Raw genomic sequence first — 20,634 nt, 5'->3', positions numbered from 1 at the left:
AGGTACTTAATTTTTTTAAAATTATTTAAAATTTCTGGGGGCATCCCCCAAGGTAATTTTTTTCTTTAATTACCTCTTGGGGCAAAGCCCCTAGAGGCTAGGGGCGAAGCCGCTAGTATTCAATACAGCAAGTAGATAAAACCCAGGGATTATTCAAGAATGACACATCGACTTATAGAGTAGCTTCAATTGAATGCATTGAATGTAATGTTACTTGTTATTTTGCAGTTAATTTGATTTATTCTTTATTTAGATTTAAAGATGTGCATCTGCTATGTAATTTTATTAGTCCATTTTCTGTGAGAAATATATGAAGTGTCTGAGATTTATGTAAAAAAATATAATCCTTGAAAGTAACAGATTGTCTTTCTGTCTTGTTCTTTAGGGAACCAAACCTTGTTAAAGAGAATTGTAAAACTATATTTATTTGCAATAGCAATAACCATTTCAAATAAGCTTAAAAGTTTTGACCTTGAAGTCAATCTGTAATTCGTTTTTGACATCATTAGCACATACAATTTTGTATGATTATATTTGGATTGTTAGAAAATAATTTCATCCTACATACCAAAGCAACAGGATGTCTGTCTGTCTGCATTTCTGCTAGGTTCTTGTAAGAGTGAGGTCAAAAAGGTTTTAGGCTATTTTAGAGCTGGAAAGGGTGTACGACACCTCTCCTAAGAGCTATACCCCCAAACCATAACACCCAAAAGAATATTACCTTTATTATTTGAAGGGTTCGAGTCTTGGCAAAAGCTACACTTTTAGTAACAATAGGGCAAGGTTTGTGCTAAAAAGCGCCAAAACTTTATGGTGACACAATAAATAGTTAGAGCTATTTATAGTCATGAAAATTGAAGGCTTTTTAATATTAAATTATTTACAAACTTGTCTAAAATTGAACATAATCGTACTTGTTTCTTTATAACATTTCTTATAAAAAAAATATGAAATTATATAACTGAGATTTGTGCTCGGCTGTCGCAGCTCCACTTGTTAGCAAGCCGCCGCCTTCAAAAAGAAGCCGCCAGAATATTAAAAATTTAGAAGATTCAGTCGTTTTGCAATTTTAATTTGAAAATATTCAACCACAGCCGCTAAAAAGCTAAAGCTGGTCCACAAAATAACTAGCGGTTACCGAGACCTGAATAAAATTTATATAAGTTTGACATGCCTTTGTTTTACATTAAAGTGCAGATTTAAAATTCGTTTTGAAGTTTTGTTTAGTTTATATTTCTATTAGTAAACAACTTAAATAATATACATAACAAGATTTATGTAAGCATGTACTTATGCACACTGCACAGGGGACAATGGATCAAATATTCAACTTTTAGGAGTCTCAGACTTTGGGTAATGGCTGAAAGGGAATTTGCAAGAAATTAAAAGGTTCTGACTGACTTTGGATACTAGCGCATCATTGCCGCTAACTCGCTGAGTTAGTTTTGAATATTGCAGACAAGTATCAGTAAACTTAATTTCTTGCAGACAGAAATATTTTTTATTAAAAGGCTGGTTTTAACAATTTTTTTTCTCTCCAGAAAATATCATATAATAGATAAAAACTTTATTGTTATATTTGTATAATAAACAATCTAAGAACCCGTAAATTTAATTCTTGTATGTATATACTGATTCCTAGGACAACAAAGTACAATGTTTTAAGCAAAGCTTCTCTATAATCAATAAAAATGTAAGTATGTCCTTAAACATTATCCTGTATTTATTCAGTTTTTTAAGAGATTTACTTACAATTTTGCTCTGATTATTTAGTTCTGACACTCCATAAGTGTTAATGTACGTTTGTCCTATCGTTTTAGAGCTTCGCTTTTATGGAAGTTGTCATCCTTGTTAAGTCATGATTGTTAACCTTAACAAAAATACATAATTATCGATTTTTTGTAACATTTGTGAAACATTTTGGTATAGGGAAGATATCGTAAATATTTTATACAGCGTCTGTATATCAGTAAAACACAAACAAGGATAACAAAATTCAAAACATTCGAGTAAAGAAAATAATAAAAAGATACAAAGAATATACATAAAGATAAAATTGGAAAGAAAGGAGGAAAAGGGAAAAAGGGGATATAAACAAAAGTTTTTAGATTGCTGAAACAAAATATAAATAGACATAGTATGTTCAGTTCAATCCATGGGACTTTATCTATAATACAAGGTAGCTTGATGTATGTCCGTCCGTCCGTCCGTCCGTCTGTCTTTCTGTCCGTCCGTCCGTCCGTCTGTCGCTTAAGATTTCGGTAACCGCTGAACCGATCGGATTCTACTCTTCAGGATATATACCTATTGGTCCTTTGGTGGTTTTAAGCTATTTTCTTAGGGGGGTAGGACAACCCTAACCCCCCCTTCTCCAAAAAAAAAATCCCCCCAATTTCTTTTTGGGCAGATCCAATTTTTTCCCCCCGAAAATTTTGAAATTGATACTGGGCCAGCTCCAATTTTTTTAAAATTACCTCTTGGGGCAAAGCCCCTAGAGGCTAGGGGCAAAGCCGCTAATAATTAATAGAGTAGCTTCAGTAGAACCGAAAGAGAGAGATAGCTTTCAACACAACTCATAAATGGTGTTGAAACATTATACCTGAAAAATAAAACCGTTTAAAGATCTTTGTTAAAGCTGTGCTTTTGTAGTTCCATCTGATGTTTTACATTTCAATTTTCATAGAGTGATCAACATGGTTTATTTAAACATCTTATTTTTATTTGTTAACTATCAGTTGGATTATAAATAAAAAGACACGATATTTAAATGAGTATACAAATTTAAAATAAGGAGGGGGTGGGGGCGGTTTGTTTTGTGTAAGGTTATGATGTGTACGCTTTATAGGCCAGCATGGGTCAGGTACATATAAAGATAAAACTACAACCCCCATTTTTTTAATTTGTTTAAATTAAGTGAGGGATGGTAAGGGGTGACTATGTGCTCATTTGGCACTTTAACAGAAAGCCCCGATTTATCGATACGGTGCTTCTAATGGAAATAATTGTCCTTGCTCCTTATATAAATCTGTATTTTGTGCGCACTCCATATAAACTTCTTTCATACAATTCTTTTCAAAAGGATTTGTTTGCTCTATCTCAATTTTATTCCGGTGCTACTCTAGAACCTTGTCTGCCAGTTTGTTTCATATTATAAAGGCCGAGAGGGAACATTCATCAAGATATCTCGATCGTTGGCTTTTAACTTTTAGAATTATTCATTCAATCATGATTTGGTTGTACAAAGTTTCAATGTCCTAACTTTTCTACCAGTATTTTTTTTATCTACAGAAGGGTTTATCGTTTTTATGAGGTGAATGTCAATTTATTGTCCATTGTGTTATGCCTTAAGATCACTGATGTTAAAGTTATTTCGACGTAAGTTTGAAATGTAAAGATATGTCAAAAAGAAATACCATAACATTGTAAAATGCACAGTTGATAATTATGCTTAGATTTGATTTATTTACGAATAATAATAATAATAAGCTTATGCCTATCCCAATATAGCTTTAGCACGTGAAAATATAATGCCAAAAGTTTTTAAAAATGCCTTAGGTTAGATCATGTTTTTTTTTTTTTTTAAAAAGGATATGCTTGTCCTTGTCTCTGTCCATTTAACTCAAATAATTGAAAACAGAAAAAAATATATGGAGAAAAAATCTGATAATAAACAAATTTCATAAAGTTTTGCGTTTCATATCAGACATGTTTTAAAAACAAAATGTAGCTTGTCTTTTCTTGCGGTGTATAAATATTTTCTTTATTTGTCATTGAAAAAACTTTTAGATTGCCTTTAGACTTAAATATTAAAATGGTGCTTTTATTTCTAGCCCCTGCTTGGGGCTTTAACACTGCGGGGTTAATTACCTAACCCCGTGGGGCAATCATCTAACCAAATATAACCTAACCTAACCTATAAAAAGCCATTTTAAAAATACGACGATGGGGGCGATGTTACGAAAGGGACTATTCCCCATTTTTTATGATATTTTTACCATATTTATCTGATTTATGAAATAATGATTTCTTGGACAACAAGGTATTGTATCATTGGCGAGCCATCTCTATAATATTCCTAAAATTATAAGTATGCCGGTAAACAGTACCTTAAATTTAAGCATTGTTTTATCTAATTTATACACAATTTTGTTTTAATTTATAATTAACTAGCGGCTTCGCCCCTAGCCTCTAGGGGCTTTGCCCCAAGAGGTAGTTTAAAAAAATTAAATTAAGTACTGCCAGTATTTTTATGTGAAAAATTCCTGTAAAAACATTATTAACTGAAAGAAAACAATTTGGAGGGGATTTTTTATTTTTGGGAGAGTTGGAGGTGTCCTAAAATCACCACAGGGCCAGTAGGTATATTCCCTAAAGAGTAGAATCCGATCGGTTGAGTGGTTACCGAGATCTTAAGGGACGGACGAACGGACAGACATCATTCTACTTTGTTTTATAAATATTCTGCTTATTAGGTTATGAGACTCTACAAGTGTTCGTTTGTCTTACCATACCGTATAGTTTTAGAGCTTCTTTTTATGGATCCTTATTTTTATCAATTTAAGGAAGGTTAGTTTTTCTTTCTATGTTTTTGTTATCGGAGGAAGAAAACTTATGTTCCTAGAAAAATCTAATCTTGCCTTTAATAACTCAAAATAAAACTCAAAAGTTTTTTATGGCTTTTCAAAAATTGTAATAAAATAGCTGCTTAATGGTCTTTTTTTGGCTGCTAACTGGCGGCTAGTGACCCATGTTTTAAGGGCCTGTATCAAGTTGTTTACTCGATCCTGTATTCAATACTAGTGGTTTCGCCCCTAGCCTCTAGGGGCTTTGCCCCAAGAGGTGATAAAAAAGGCGAAATTCGTTAAAGGACCAAGGAATTCTTCTACAAAACATAAAGGACCAAGGAAATCTACAGCAAAAAATAAAAAAATAAAAAAGAGGAGGGCGGGGTTTGTTTTTTGGGGAGTTGGGGGTGTCCCACCCCCCAAGAAAATAGCTTGAAACCACCACAGGACCAATAGGTATATACCCTGAAGAGTAGAATCCGATCGGTTCAGTGGTTACCTAGATCTTAAGCTTCAGACGGACGGACGGACAGACAGACAAACATCAAGCTACTTTGTATTATAGATAGCATTTGTTATTCTTGTATTACTGAAAAGTTGAGATTCTAAAATTGTACCAAATGAAGAAAACATATATTATATTATTTACAATTTATTTAATAATTACACATTTAATATTAAAGAACAACAAATTTAATATTATATTTATTTATAAAAGGATTTAATAAGGTTGATATATATGGTACATTATTGGGGTTTACGTATATTACAATAAGAAAAAAAATCTTTAAATCTAAATAAACCAGGTACTAAAAGATAAAACGATATTTTGAGTTTTTAATAATTAAAGTTAATATTAAAATTTGCAATTAACAAAATTTTATTAATGAAAAATTTAATGAAATTTTACAAATTTTGATATGTAATTGGATATCTAATTGATGATTTTAATTCAATTTTGAATGGTTTTTAGGTCATTTAAAAATCTTTAGATAGGTCATTCGAATATGCAGTTTAGTTTAAAAATCTTACCAAACTTCTGTTCTAAAATAGTAAGTTTTGTCAACCAAAGTAAAGAACAGATGTTCCATATGTATATTGAAACTAATTGATATTACAGCCTAGTTTTGAAACCGTTTGATATCCACTGGATTAGAACCGGTTCTAAGCCATACTGAAAAATCATGTATAGCATCGTATTACTGAAATTTTCCACGAATATTTAAAAAGAAATCATAAAATTAATAACACTCGGTGCTAACAAAACTGGTTTAATCTTAAAATTTTAAATTTCAATATCCAAGGAAAGCTGTCTATAATACGATGCTTTAAATAACTATCATAAGCTTTAGTTTTATTGCTACCCTACCTTTTCTTATAAATTATCATAAGATAAATTAATAGAAATGGGCAAAGACATTGGGCATTTTAGGTTTTATTGTTAAATAAAACAAATAAAATGACTTTAATGTTAAAATTAAAAGGATTTATTGGTACAAAATTTACAATTAACAATAACATTAATAGAATATATAATAAATACACTGTTTAAATTATAAGACAATTTTGGTCCTATTAAATGCATTGTTTAGGTTAGAATTTTCGGATCAACTGCAGTTCACGGTAAAATATTACTGGTAACGAATATTTCCAAAAATCTGTTAATTCTAAAGGCTGTTAGCTGCCAAACGGCTGAACGTACAGATCATACCCGCACACCGTTTTAAGTGGCATAAGAAGGCCTACAAATAATCTGGATGTCATAAATCAATAATGCACAATTATCTCGCAGAGCAGAGAAATGCGCGAAAAAGACATATTTTACGCGTTTTTTCTTCAGTGAAGCTTTCCCTGTACATCATTGGCCGTTTGGAAATATCTTTACCAGGAATATTTTACCGTCAACTGCAGTGGATCAAAATGTTTTTTTTTATAAAAAAATGAATAAGAATATATTTTAGAAAGACTATTGGTTGAAATTGAATTTTAAAGAAAAAAATTTGATGTTGTAATAGCGAAGCCGCTCTACATGATTTCAGTTTGGCCAACATGTTTATTCTCTTTCTCAAATTCACACCCACACAAACCTTCCATACATTTTATCAAATTAAAGAAAAGATAATTATGAAATTTCTTTTCAATCGCTACTTATGGGTGTAATCAAGCTTGTTAATTTACATATTTAGCTTACAATTCCAATATTTGTGTTTTTTAGATTAAATTATTAGATTAGGACTCTATACCCCCCCCCCCCTCAATGTTTTTCTCAACAACTTTTCATATTCCTTGCAGAATATGTTTATTTTAAATTTTTTCTTAAAACATAAATCAATTTGGTTGAAAATCTGACAAAAAAGAAGGAACGGTAGATTTTTTATACAAAATCTGCGGCGGCTTCGTCTGCTTGTGAACCCATCACCACTATCAGGTCACATTCCTCCTGAAATATAATTAGGTTTAGTTAGAATAATTGTGGTAAAAACGTAGATTTACAATTACATATATGCAGACTATTATTACTCTAGTCCCCAATTTTTAGTATTTAATCATAATATCATTAAACTTTGCTTTTTCTATTACATACTAAGCTGTTTGTTTTTGTTTTTTAATTTTCACATCGGGATTAAAGTGGTGGCAAATTATTAAGTGTTCATTTTGGCATCTTCATGTATTAAAAACATATTTTAAAAAATTTGTATTTTCTTAAAATATCGGTTTTTTGTAGAGTTGACCTTATAAGATAGAATGTTTTTGATAAAGAACAATTCTAAAAATATGAGTATATGTAGGACGTAGGTTGATATTTGAAAGTTAGAACTGTACAAATTTTACTTGTGATATTGGATTCATATTTTAATCAATAATTCAATTGCGTCAAGGACGTTTAAGCTTTTTATATTCGGGGGTACAAGATTTGGGTGGAAGATATTTGTTTTTCGTGGTGGTGGGCTGTTTAATAAACCTTTTTCGTCCCCCTTGATAGCAAGCTATATCTTAAAATATATAGATCGATAGATTTAGCATGTATAATTAGACAAAAAGGCAGACAAAAAGTACGAAATAATGATTGATAGAAATATAGATGTTATAAAAATAGATTGGTAAATAACAAAAGAACATTTTACCATAGTATGACAGATATACACATAGATGGATGGACAGCCAGATATTGGTTGGTGACATTTATTTGACAAATGTAATGTGACAAAAGGTTCATACATACATACATAGTAATCATCATATTTGTCAATAGCAAAATATGAACTGGTTCTAATACAGCGGATATTATCGGTTTAGATATCATACTGGAAAAGTATTTAGAAAATGAAACATGCATTAAAAAAGACAGATATTCTTTACAGAAAAATGCTTTGCGCACTGAAAATGTTTTAGATCAATATAAAAGGTGGATGTAATTTCTGACTATGTATAGAATTATTGAAGCTATCTAATAAATTTGGTAACTTCATAGTAACACCCAAACATGACAAGCCAGTGAAGTTTAAAGTCAAAATATTTATTTTAAAATTCGGATTCAAAATTCAATATTAGATTTAAATCCTATTCTTAAAAATGAAATTTTAAAATAACTAAATTTCTTTGAAAAGGCTTATAAGCACAATGGGTACTGAATTAAATCTTGGATACAGGAATGGTTAAATAGAAAATAAACTCGTATTTCCTGTTGAAACGGCAACTTGTATTAAATGAAATTTATTCCACTTATACAAGAACTATTATAAGTCTTAAGTAGCCCATCAAAAATTTTATAACTTATATTTTAATGAGAAGAGAATACCAAATTGTATTACAATACAAATAATTGGAAAAGGTAGCTCCAATCAGGATAATAAAGCTTCTGTTACGATCTTGTATCATAACTTAATTGGCACATTACTTATGTAGAAGTTTTGAAAATGTGTCTGTGTTGTCGTAACTCAATGTAATTTGTCAGTGGCTGGTGTTTGCTGAATCCTCATATAAAAGTAACAGGATGTCTCTGTGTGTCTGTCTGTACCGAACAGCTAGTCCGATTTCGTTCTCAATTACAATGTTAAGAAGGTTTATAACTATTTGGGGGGAGGGTACTACCAACCCCCAAAGAAAAATTACCCCTAAACAAAAGATCATCCCCAAAAAAACTTTAATTGAAAAGGGCCCTTATAATAGGTTTCTAGTAGTTCAGAAATATGTAAATGATTTTTTTTTGTCCGCGAGTATGGTCTTAATTACAATGTTTTATTAAAAAATGTTATTATCATAATATTTAAATAAAATGAAACAGTTTGTCAGAAACATTATTTGACAAAAAATAACATTGCTCTTTTGTCATATATTTTCTGTGCAATTTATGCTCTAATTATGCAATAAATTTGTCTTTTCAACCAAAAAAAAAGAGAGGGATTATCAGCCAACATTTTTTTGACACATGGACATTTTTTCATACTGGTAAAAAACTGTAATTAAAAATTGATTAGAAAAGGATTTTTAAAATCGTTCTTTTAATTTTCAAAATACACAGGGGTTTTGAGAAGAATGATATTTTAACCCCCCCCCCCCCCCATCGTAGCTACCCCCCATCCCCAAACCACCATTAAAAACAGTTTATTCTTAAAAAAAAGATTGTTTGTTTGAAATAATTTACTAGTAACAAATTTAGACTTTTTGTTGAGTTTATTTACAAAGCTTTCAGGGCCTTTTTAGACCTTTAAGGAATGAATAAATAATTAATAAATGTATATTAAAAAAGTTTCTGCGGCTTTTATACCTAATGGCACGCAGCAAGCAAAGAGCGAACAAGGCTGATAAAATTACATCTTGTGTGTGTGTATGTGTATGGGTATGTGTGTGTGTGGGTGTGAGTGTGTGTGTGTTTGCATAAATGAATCTTTTCAAAGGTTGGGAACAGAGCCAGTTGTTTCTCAAAGTGGAATAATGCAGTCAGTTTCCTCACTTTCTCAAGTTGGACTTCAAGTTCCCCCATTTATGATTTCTTAAAAAAAAGAATTATAATTCATGATATTAAAGTAAAAGAATAGAGGGGACATGAGCTGCATGTAACTCAATCCACGGTTTCGGGATAAAGTGCCAACTTTCAATGGGGTCCTTGAATATCATGGCAGTCCATAGCATCGGAAATATCACCACATTATAGTCACAAGAGCAAAAAATTTGCTAGCAGACGAAAAAGGTCCCCACAACTTAGGCCATGTAGTTGTCTGGGTTACTCATCTATATTTATACATTTATTTTTGTTATTACTTCAATCTTTTTTTAACAATGAATTTGATCATTCAAATGTTATGGGAAATTGAGAGCTATTCATTTTTTGTCTTTCATGTTACCTCTATAATTAATTTTAAAAAAAAAATTTCAAAAATTTTTATTTTTATAATTCCAGGTTAATTTTCTAATTTTCTAAGTAGGGTGGTAATATTTTCAAGATAAATCTGAAAAAATATTGTAAAAATGCAGAAATGAAAAATAAAACTATAATGCATTTTTTATGTATTTTATTGGAAAAAGTTTTGGTTGTTGTTGTGTTGTATTACAACTTTTTTTTATTCTTCTTTAAACTTTAACCAGGACAGATTTATTTAAGAATTTAGGATTAAAAAGAAAGGAACTCATAAAAAATGACGCAATGCAATGTAAATGATATGCCAGTATACATTTTAACATTGATCAATTACAATGTATACTGGCTTATCATTGGTCATTTGTATTGTATGATGTCATTTTTTATTGTTACTATAAGCTGCTTGTTAAAAAGAATTTTAAAAAATAAGAAAAGAATGTAACCCTACTGTAAGTTCTACAAATTATAATTTAATTAAACATTGCTGTATATATTTCTTGAGTTGTTCTTTCTTCTTAAATTATAGATTGTGTTTATTCAAATAATAAACGTCCTTGATAGAATTAGTTAATATAGATATATATCAACTGATTTTCACTTCTTTATATGACTTTTATTTGCAGTTAGAATTTAGCAACACATTTAACGAACATTATTTCTTTAGTGCCTTTGTTTAATTGTTAGCATGTTTATGTTGTTTAATTTACTTTAATGCAGTTCAAACAAGAACAAAGTATTTCATTTCAACAATAAACAATAATGCTTAAAATAAACGTCCAAAGGTGGGGTGTGGGGGGGGGGGGGTGAGTATAGGGTTGTTTATCCCCCTAAACTTTGAAAATCCTTTTTTACCCTTCTCGAAATTTTAAGAAATACATTATATTACCTCTCAAAACTTTGGAACCCCTTTTTTACTTTTTAAAGCTACCACAAAGCAAACAGTCAAAAACAATTCTTTAGAGTCAGTTTCAATCAATTTAAAAAAAATACACTATTCTAAGACATGAAGATATATATCGATTTAACAATTATTTTCAATTTATTTTGTCTCTTGTAGAAGTGAATCAAGCAACATTAGCTTGGTCGTTTTAGAATTTTAATAATATCTATAATGCAAAGTAGAATGATGTCTGTCTGTCCGTCCGTCCGTCTGTCCCTTAAGATCTCGGTAACCACTAAACCGAACGGATTCTACTTTTCAGGAAATATTTCTACTGGTAATGTGGTGGTTTAGGCTATTTTCTTGGGGGGTGGGACACCCCCAACCCCCTCATAAATGAAAAAAAACCCTAAATTAAAAAAAAAATATTTAAAATTATTGGTGGAGTGGGAGCTTCTCATTATTTACTTAATTTTTTTAAATTGTTTAAAATTAGTGGGGGCAACATCTCCAGAGGTACTTAATTTTTTCTTTCTTTAATTACCAATTGGGGCAAAGCCCCGGGAGGCTAGGGGCGAAGTCGCTAGTATATAAGAAAGAAGAGAAAAAAACAGGATGAAATAAAAGACAAACTAACTAAAATATGCTAAAGTAGGTGCGCTACTAACAAGCTACAATATACAATGTACATAATATTAATTAATGTAAATTTACAATGTTGCAAATTTATATTTTGCATGTTCTAAAATTGGATAAGGTACGGAATAATTGGATGGGCAAGAGACCATGTGAAATTAAAACATTTTATATTTTATATCAATATTAATTTTTAGTAGCAAATCTTTAATTCACTTTGTCTGGCTGTCTGACTGACACCTTTTTTTATATAAGAGAATATCTTAGATTAGTTTATTTTAATATTGTTATAATAACTCTTATAATTAAGATGTAAACTTTTTATGTAAATAATTAAGACAAATAAAGAATCAAATAACTTTGTCTGACTGTCGGTCTTTCGATCATACTACAAAAATTATAATATATTTTTTATAAAGCTTTCGTGATAATCAAATATTTATAATACCCTTTTTTTATCACTCTCTGTTTTACCTTTTTTATGATCTTTGAATATCTTTTCTATAACACATTTTTCCTAAGCCCATTACAGATTTGTTTGCTTTACTACAAATGTTTTATGTCATCCTCTTAACCTGAATTATTGTTATTAATTTTAATAATATGAATAAGATTTAAGATTTATACCATTAATATGGAATCATAACTATAAGCACAAGAATAATAATTTGCAACATTGCGAATCCGTTAATCTCTGTGCAAGCTGACTTATGCGAACCCTCAACAGATTTTGCATTTAACAGAAAAGGAAAAACATTTCGCAAGAAAGAACACCTATTTTGACTTTTAACTTTTTTGTGTAAGGCTTACTGGCGAAAAAGTTCGATAGGAAACAAAATGTCTGCAGAGTACTGTACATATCCTTGCTATCACTTTTTAGCATTAATATACTTTTTTAAAAAAATATTTGAAGTTTTATAGTTTAATCTGTTTCATTTTTTAACAAATGTACTCTTATCTGCATTTTTATACAGATATAAATAATCCAATTTGCCTTTTTTCATATAAGAATTGCATATCAGATACATTAACTTGGATACGTATCATCCACCTCTACAGTGTTTTAAATTTATAACTGCTAAAAGGCACATTAATTGTTAGAAGAAATTTTAATTTACAATATATTTGCAAACAGGGGCGTGCAAGCTTTTTTATTTTGGGGGGAGGGGGGGTAATTACCCCCTCCTAAATGGTTGGGGGTAAAGGTAGAGGTAAATTTTACATGGGAGGGGGGGGGGGGGGGGGTTAAAATGAAAAATATTTTGGAGGTGCCTACGGCCAATAAGAGTATGCAAAAAAAATAATTATATGTCCTTATTCTCTGTAAAAAAAATACATTAAACTTACAAAAATTGCTTTTTAATATCTCTTAAAACAATGACGCTTTTAGAGGATAAAAGTATCAGTGTGTGATTCTTTATTCTGATAGAATTTTGTGCTTTAAGGTCGAATAAAATCTTTTTACTTGAAACAACATGTATATGATCGAATACAGTTAATTTAAAGAAGAGGCAATTTGTACTGTTTTAATATAATGGATTATTACTTATACTAGACTTTTATGTTTTACTCTACTAAAGTGAAAGCTGTAGCTGGCTAAACTAACGATCCCCACCATCCAGCCCCTCTACCCCATTATCTCCCCTCCTATGAACGAACTGACCAATAAATGATGTTCATCTAAATTTACGACTATTTTTCCCTGTCTTAATACTAACGTATATTCTATATCCATTTGCAATAAGCTGTAAACAAAAATTTAACTTTTTATTTAATTAAAATGACATAGAAACACAAAAGGCAAAATCTATATACAGAGTAGCTGCTCTATTCATAATAAAATAAAAGTTAAGTGAGGTAATATTGTTCAAATCCAAGTGCAGAAAGAATAAAAATAGAAATTAGAATTCCGTGGAATTTATTAAAACCAGGATTTCTAGAGGCTTCAAACTTTTATTTGGTTTAGTTTTACATGTACGACACTGACGGTTAGCACTGTTAATGCTATAACAAATACTTTTTCGATAGTTAATACACCCATCCATGAATTTATTTATACATTTTGATTATTTCCCTAGAAGTGCCTAGTCGACCACTGAAACCTTTCCCTTTAATTTAAAAAGTATTCAAACAAGATGGGATGGCCGGGTCGTGTAGTTTTTTTTGTGTTTTTTACGTTAGCTTATATTGTGTTCAGGGTAGCCATTCAGATTTAGGGCGCCTGCAGGTGCTAAAATATCTAAGCCCTCATATTTTCAATTTATATAAAAAATAAGTGGGAGGCATTTTGAAGGACTTATATTTTTTTAGTTTATGAATATTGTGTTCCATGTTATAATAAGAAAACTAATTTTTGTTTTTGACTGTGTGTGGCTTTTGGTTTTTCCAACCAATACATTCAATTTAACAAGGTTTTTTTTCTGAAGATCTTAAGTAATTGGAATTTTCGTAAGTCAACCCTTTAAAAATATGCCAAAATCAAGCACCAAGCTCCACCTCCTGAATGTTTTAGCTATGGGTTTTTTTTCCCTGGTGGTTTCCATTAATCTTTTTCTTTCCTCTCCCCATCGACTTTTTATGGGTTAGTCTAAAGTTTTCGGATCAAGGAAAGAAAACGAAGTAGCGGGTTTCGTAGTATTTTCTCCTATTTCTAGCCCCTGCGGGGGGCTCTAACTCTGTGGGCAATAATCAACATTTACCTGATTTAACCAAACCTTAAATAACCTATCAAAAGCTACTGTGAAATACGACGAAACATGATCCGAGTTATATAATATAAATCAGTTGGGAAAAAATATTTGGATTGATAAAACTAACAGACGACCGATGTAAATTGTAGTGTAGCTGCGCTTTTGTTGATAAATACTTACATTATTAGCTTCTGCAAAAGCCTCTTCTTCTTCTAATCTTGCCTGAAATTTAATAACAAATTATATTAATGTCATTAAATCAGTTGCGTGCACATGCAAATAAAAGAATAGAGGGTGCACGAGCTATGTGTAACTCTAAATACGGGGACCTTGTGTCGATTCTCAATTAGATCTTTGAATATCAGCCAATAGCGTCGGAAATATTAACACAGCTAAGTCGGTACAAAAGAGCACACAGCAATTTCATTGTGTCGGGAGGAAAAAACAATAAGCTGTTTATTAAACTATTTTTTTAGTAAAGGTTTCTTATTCATTGACTTGGAGACTTAATGAATTATGATTTGTTGATTAATTAAGTCGAGTGTCCAAACGTTTCAACCAATAATGCTTTTATAGTGTTAATGATCTGATTGATTGAAAAGTTAAATACAAAATAATCCTTTCTAAACTTTGCATTATTTTTTTTTGTTGTAGATATTTATTTATTGCAGAGTAAGAATATTTACATAGAATTTTAATAATGTCTCGGGAATTTTTTAATCTACATAAATTACTAGAATACAACAAAATATAGATTAATACTATTATACTGTCAACAAAAAAGAGTTATTTCATTAAAAATGTTTTGCCAAAAAAAGGGTCATTAGTGTAGAGCTGAGAATAGATTGATATATATAGAATGCTGACAAATAAAGAATGAAGAAATATAAATAAACAGATAGATTCTTATTAGGGATAAGAGATAAGACATTGGTCGTTAAATTAATGTTGTACATTCCCAATGATGATACACAAAATTACCACTTTTGTTACCACAATTAGTGGTTGAAACGTTTGGACACTTAATGAACCAGCCATCAAAATGCAACAAAAGTCCCCAAAGTTGTTAAGTCAACGAATAAGAAAACGTTATTATAAAACTTTGGGGACTAAGATCTCGCTAACTGCTTTATACTGAACTTTTTAAATCTAGTGTTACATATCCCCCCTCCCTACTTACTACCCTCTCCCCCACTTCTGTTTCTTAAAATTTTAAAATAAAGGTGGGAATTTTCAGTGCTCGGTAGGCACTTTGTGGGAAAGCACGGCTTATTATTATGGTAAAGGTTTATTATAGGAATAATATATTTTCTATATGTTTATAATGATTTCACAGTGATGAATTAATATACATAACATTCCATATATAATTGATGTTAGGAGCATAGCAACTCAAAAAATTTTACCCTTACAATTTTGGTCAGTCTTGTCAATAAATCACTGTATATGACAGTCATTAGGTTTGTTTTTCGTTCACATGTGTCGTTCAAAAACAAACGTACAATCATATTTTAGTTATAGAGTATCTTTGCTATACTAACAATATACTTAATATATAGTGGTATATAGTTAATACATAGTTGGTATATTTTCTTCATTTATTATTGTAATTTATTATTGACAAACGACGCAGGCATATAAACAACATCGTGTATCAGAAAATATAAAGTTTCCATAAATACAAAAGTCATTACAGGGATTATTACTATTATTTATATTACAGAATTTCTTTCTTTATATCTGTTGCAAAGGGTCTTCCTAACTTCTAAACAGATATAGTTTTCCTCTTCAGTGAAGCTTCCTAAAGGTTAACTATAAAGTTTTAATTACTTAGACAGGGTACCTTCACCCTCCAAAAGAAGCTACCCTGGGAAAAATACTCCCCAAAATATTTTCTGACAATTTTCTTTGAAAAACATTAATTGATCATGGAAGTCGACATGTCATTCCCTAATAGGATTTTAGCGGCGTAGCCGCTATTATATACTAAAATAACAGGATGTTGTTTGCCCGACTTTGATTTCAGAATGACATAGAATGAAAATAGGCAATTATTTTTTTTCAATTCCTAGAGCCTGGAGTAACATCAATAAATATTAATGGTTCAATATTTCTTAGAAATCTATCCTCATTTCAATTTCTATATTTATTTGTATTTGTTTACCTTCATTCTTTTCTTTTGTGTTTTTATATAGCTATGCCTTGAACAAGAATAGTTATACACAAAGTTGCGTGACTATAAGAAGCTGTAAGTTGTTGTATTCTTATGCATACCATAGGGTGGTTGTATTTATAACATAAATACGCCTGAGGAAACTTTTTTTTTTAAATACAACTTTAGATATTTTTTCTCGCATTCAAAGAACACAGTAATAGTGTCTGACTTATTATGACGTAACAAAAAAAATTAGCCAATGAGAGGCCACTATAAATTTTACCATTGGTCAATAACGGCCTCTCATTGGCTAATTTTTTTTTGTTACGTCATAATCAGTCAGACACTATTACTGTGTTCGCATTCAAAGCAAAATCATACTCATTATTAACTGCTCAAAGTATGGCAGGTGTCCTCAAACATAAAATTTTAGGTGATGGGGATTGCAAATGAGCTCTTATTTGACACTATAAGAAGACTTTAAACTTTTATTTTCTTCCAAAGAAACTTGATGTAATGGAAACAACCCATAATAGAGATGCTTTGTATCTATATTAATAAAACTTTACTAAGGAGAACAAACAGCTATAGAGAAGTTATGTATCTAAATAAACAGAAACTTTATGTTTACTGAGCCAAACATCAAAGAATGAAAACTTTTCTTTTTTATTTGTTAACAAATTTAAGACTTGGAGATGAAGTCAACGAGAAGAAAATAAAGAAGTTTAATAGAATTAGAATAGATATATCAAATAAAAACAATTGTGTCTATATATTCTAGCTGTTATAAATAAATAAACAAGGATGACATCATCCATAAAAGCGAAGCTTTGAAACGGTAAGACAAGCGGACATTAACACTTGAAGAAAGTCAGAACTAAAAAATCACAATATAAATTAAAGACATACTTATATTTTTAGGACTTGATTATAGAGATGCTTCGCTTATAATAATGTATTTTGTTGTTATAGGAATCAGTATTCCAAAAATCAGAACAATCGGATAATTTTATCATATAAAATTTAGTTGTTAAAAAGGTCCGACCCTAATTATAGAAAAGCTTCGCTTTAAAAAAGCATTAAATAAATCTAGGATGTGGTACAAGTAGTAGTTAGAGGTGCCTTTTGGGTGATTTATTTTAGCGTGTTGGGGGAAATATAATCTAAACTTGAGTTACCTCCCAATTGGCTATTTGCTTGTAATTGAAGATGAATCTTTTTGTTTTTTTTTCTTTATGGAGTTTCCTTTTTAAGTATCTTTTAAATTCTTTACAATTTTTATCTTATTTAATATCTATATTTGCAACAACTTTTACTACACAGAAACTCCCAATTTTCAACAACAACAAAATCCCTGCCCTTCTTGTCTATTATATTGTTAAGATAAAAATTGGTGAATATTTTTTTGTTTTTCCCAAAAAATTACTATACAATATAAATTACTTAAGCAATAATTATATGAATATTTATGTTCTTAATTATCATTAACATCGTATAAAGTTACATTAATTATGTATTTTTGTTGTATATCATTTATCAAGTGACAGTTACTACGCGAATAAAATCAGTAAACCCCTAAAAAAAATTTTTATGTCTGATTTAAATATCAGTCAATTACTTAAGGATTGATAACAAATTACTTATATATTAAAGAAAGCTTTACTAAAAGCATCTTATCTATTACTAGCGACTAGAGGCCTCTTTTGGGAAGTCCACCTCCAATTGTAGTTTTAAAAAGAAAAAGTAAAAAAAAATTTGGGGGAGAAGGTTTTTTTATAGGGGTGATTTCTTTGGGAGGGTGGTGGTCCCCTACCCAAAAATAGTTATAAACCTTTCCAGGACCTATGAGAAGCTACCCTGTAAAGAAGAACCATAAATGTTAGCGAGTTACACACACACATATCCTGTTACCTTATTATAAGGATTTTGCTACTTTATGAACGTTATTTGGATTGTATAAACATTTATTTAGATAATTAAAAGTTTTCATGGCATATATTATTAACACACAAAAACATTTATGAATTAATTAATGGCTTAGTATAATGAATAATTTACAATAAAAATACTCAAAATAAGGAAAAAAAATCTTCTAATTTGGCCAAAAAATGCAATAAATGGTTTGTCTTTTTGCATTTGAAAAGAGAACATTGGCTAGAAATAGAAATGTTCATTTATGTGTTTTTTTTTCTTTTCAAGTAACATCAAAACTTCAACTTTACAAGACAAGCATTTTTCTTTCCTGCCTTTCTTCAAATGTAAATTAGTCTTTTTTCTTTCCTTCATTTTTAAAGTCTAAATTAATAAATTGTCACATTTTTGTAAGCATTGCAACGCAAAATTTGTTTTATAATGCTATGAATGACCCTTCCAATAAAAATATTCCAGATTCTACATTTATTGGAGAATATTTCTAAAACTTGCAATATCGAATACTCTATCCTTTAGGTTCAAGATTTGCAATAAAGAGAAAAATAAGCTATTAATTTCAATTTTAAATTATTTTAAGGCCATTGAAACATTTTTCTAAAATACTTTTGTTAAATCATATGCTGTAATTGTTATTGACAAAAAGTGTAATTAATATGTATAAAGAACTTGTATTTTTAAGAGCAAAAACCCAGTTTTATTATCTCTTAAATTTTTAAAATCTTTTCTTCCAAAATTTCTAAATTTAATTTTTATGTCTACTTACATGATCCTTGACCCTAATATTATTGAAAAGTTGTTGTATATTGTATTTATATAAGAATACTATACAATATACAATATGCCGCATGTAACTCTACACATGAACTTACACCCAAACTTTTAAGTTATATAAAACAAGAACTAGAATTGCACGCAAAATATTTTTCAAAACAATTTTTACATTTCAATTTTGTTTTTAAAACAGAAGTTTATATTAAAAACAGTTTAGATTGTCTGAGATATATTTGGTGAAGTTTAAAAAAAATCCTATAAATTCTTTAATCTTATAGAAAACAGTGTAGAAAAAATTATAATTTTTTTGGACAAAACTTTTTGGTATAGTCCCTTTTTTCTTCTTATTTTCACAGTAGCTTTTCTCCTATTTCTAGCCTTGCGGGTGGCTCCAACCCTGCAGAGCCAATTGCCTAACCCTACAGGGCAATCACTTGACCCATATAACCTAAAATAACCTATCAAAAGCTATTTTGAAAATACAGCGATTCTCCCCTTAGGGGGAATTGCCATGAAAGGGACTATACCCGAACTTTTAAATCAAAACTGTATCTATATTAAGTAACTGTATCTAATATTAAGTAATAAATTTTTTCATGCAGCTAAAAAAGATGAATGATGTCAATTACAAACCTACCAAATGCATCTCTTATTCTACAGTGCTAATTATTTAATTAGTTAATTGACCTCTGAGAGAACGCAAGAGTGTCGCAAGTGTCAACTTTCAGTGTTAATTAATTGAGTTAACTCTTGTATACAAGTAATCAATTAAGGGTTAAATACATTTATATGTAATTGTACAGTATGGTAGATTTTAAAAATATTCAATCAATAATAGATACTTTTTATATATTGATATTAGTTATATTATGATACTAATAGAAATAGAAGAATAGAAGCATATTCTGAACCCTTTTTTCGTCAAATCTAAGAAGGAACATTTCTAGCAGACAAAAGTATTGTTTACTTTCGACTCAAGCTGATGTGGATTCTTAAGAAATTATAGACTCGCTACTCGATAGTGAGGCAAAATTATTTTTGTGAAAAATCATCCAAAAGCACATTAAAAATCTACAAAAATTAAACAAAATCATATGTTAATAACCCTTTAAGATTTTATTTAATTTTTGTAAATTTTTTTATTCGATTTTGGATGATTTTTCACAAAAATAATTTTGCCTCACCAGCGAGTAGCCAGCCTAACTTATTTTTTAAGAATCCACCTCGTTACTAAGCTTTCAAATTTAAACAAAATTTTTGGGCAATTAATTCTGATTCCGCAAAGCTTTCTACTAAGAAAATATACTGTTTACAGCTGACTTTTATGTATGTATGAAATGAAAAAAAACATGCCCTCGTTGCAAAATGTGTACACAATTTCAACCAATGAGATCCAATGTAAATTCCGATGCGATTCTCCTATTGGCTCAATCAGACATTCCCTCTCTTTCTTAGTACCTTTATTATGATACTTTTAAGGTAGAATCCTAAAGAGGATAAAGAACAGATCTATAGTATAGATGTATATATAGACAACTACCTCCCTTCATTTTTCAAAGACCTCTTTTGTCTGCTTCTGAATTATTTTCTGCTACTTGGCTGTTAAATATAAGCGATACCATTGGTTGATTTTTAATGACCCAATA

General features: G+C 30.0%; 1 long non-coding RNA gene across 1 annotated transcript in view; it reads right to left on the bottom strand.

Annotated features, from left to right (window-relative positions):
• Positions 1-5,201: 5,201 nt before the first annotated feature.
• LOC145314559 (uncharacterized) overlaps positions 5,202-20,634 on the bottom strand; it is an 81,698-nt gene continuing 66,265 nt past the window's right edge. The window contains exons 4-5 of the long non-coding RNA XR_013877805.1: positions 14,311-14,352; positions 5,202-7,005 (exon numbers count right to left, since the gene is read on the bottom strand). This is a non-coding gene — a long non-coding RNA (uncharacterized LOC145314559). The remainder of the gene's footprint in view (positions 7,006-14,310; positions 14,353-20,634) is intronic.

The sequence above is a fragment of the Acartia tonsa genome, chromosome 3, assembly GCF_053477335.1.
Source record: "Acartia tonsa isolate MP-2025a chromosome 3, ASM5347733v1, whole genome shotgun sequence".
Taxonomy (NCBI): domain Eukaryota; kingdom Metazoa; phylum Arthropoda; class Copepoda; order Calanoida; family Acartiidae; genus Acartia; species Acartia tonsa.
Note: the sequence above shows the minus strand (reverse complement) of the source record. Positions and strands in the feature narration are given on the sequence as shown.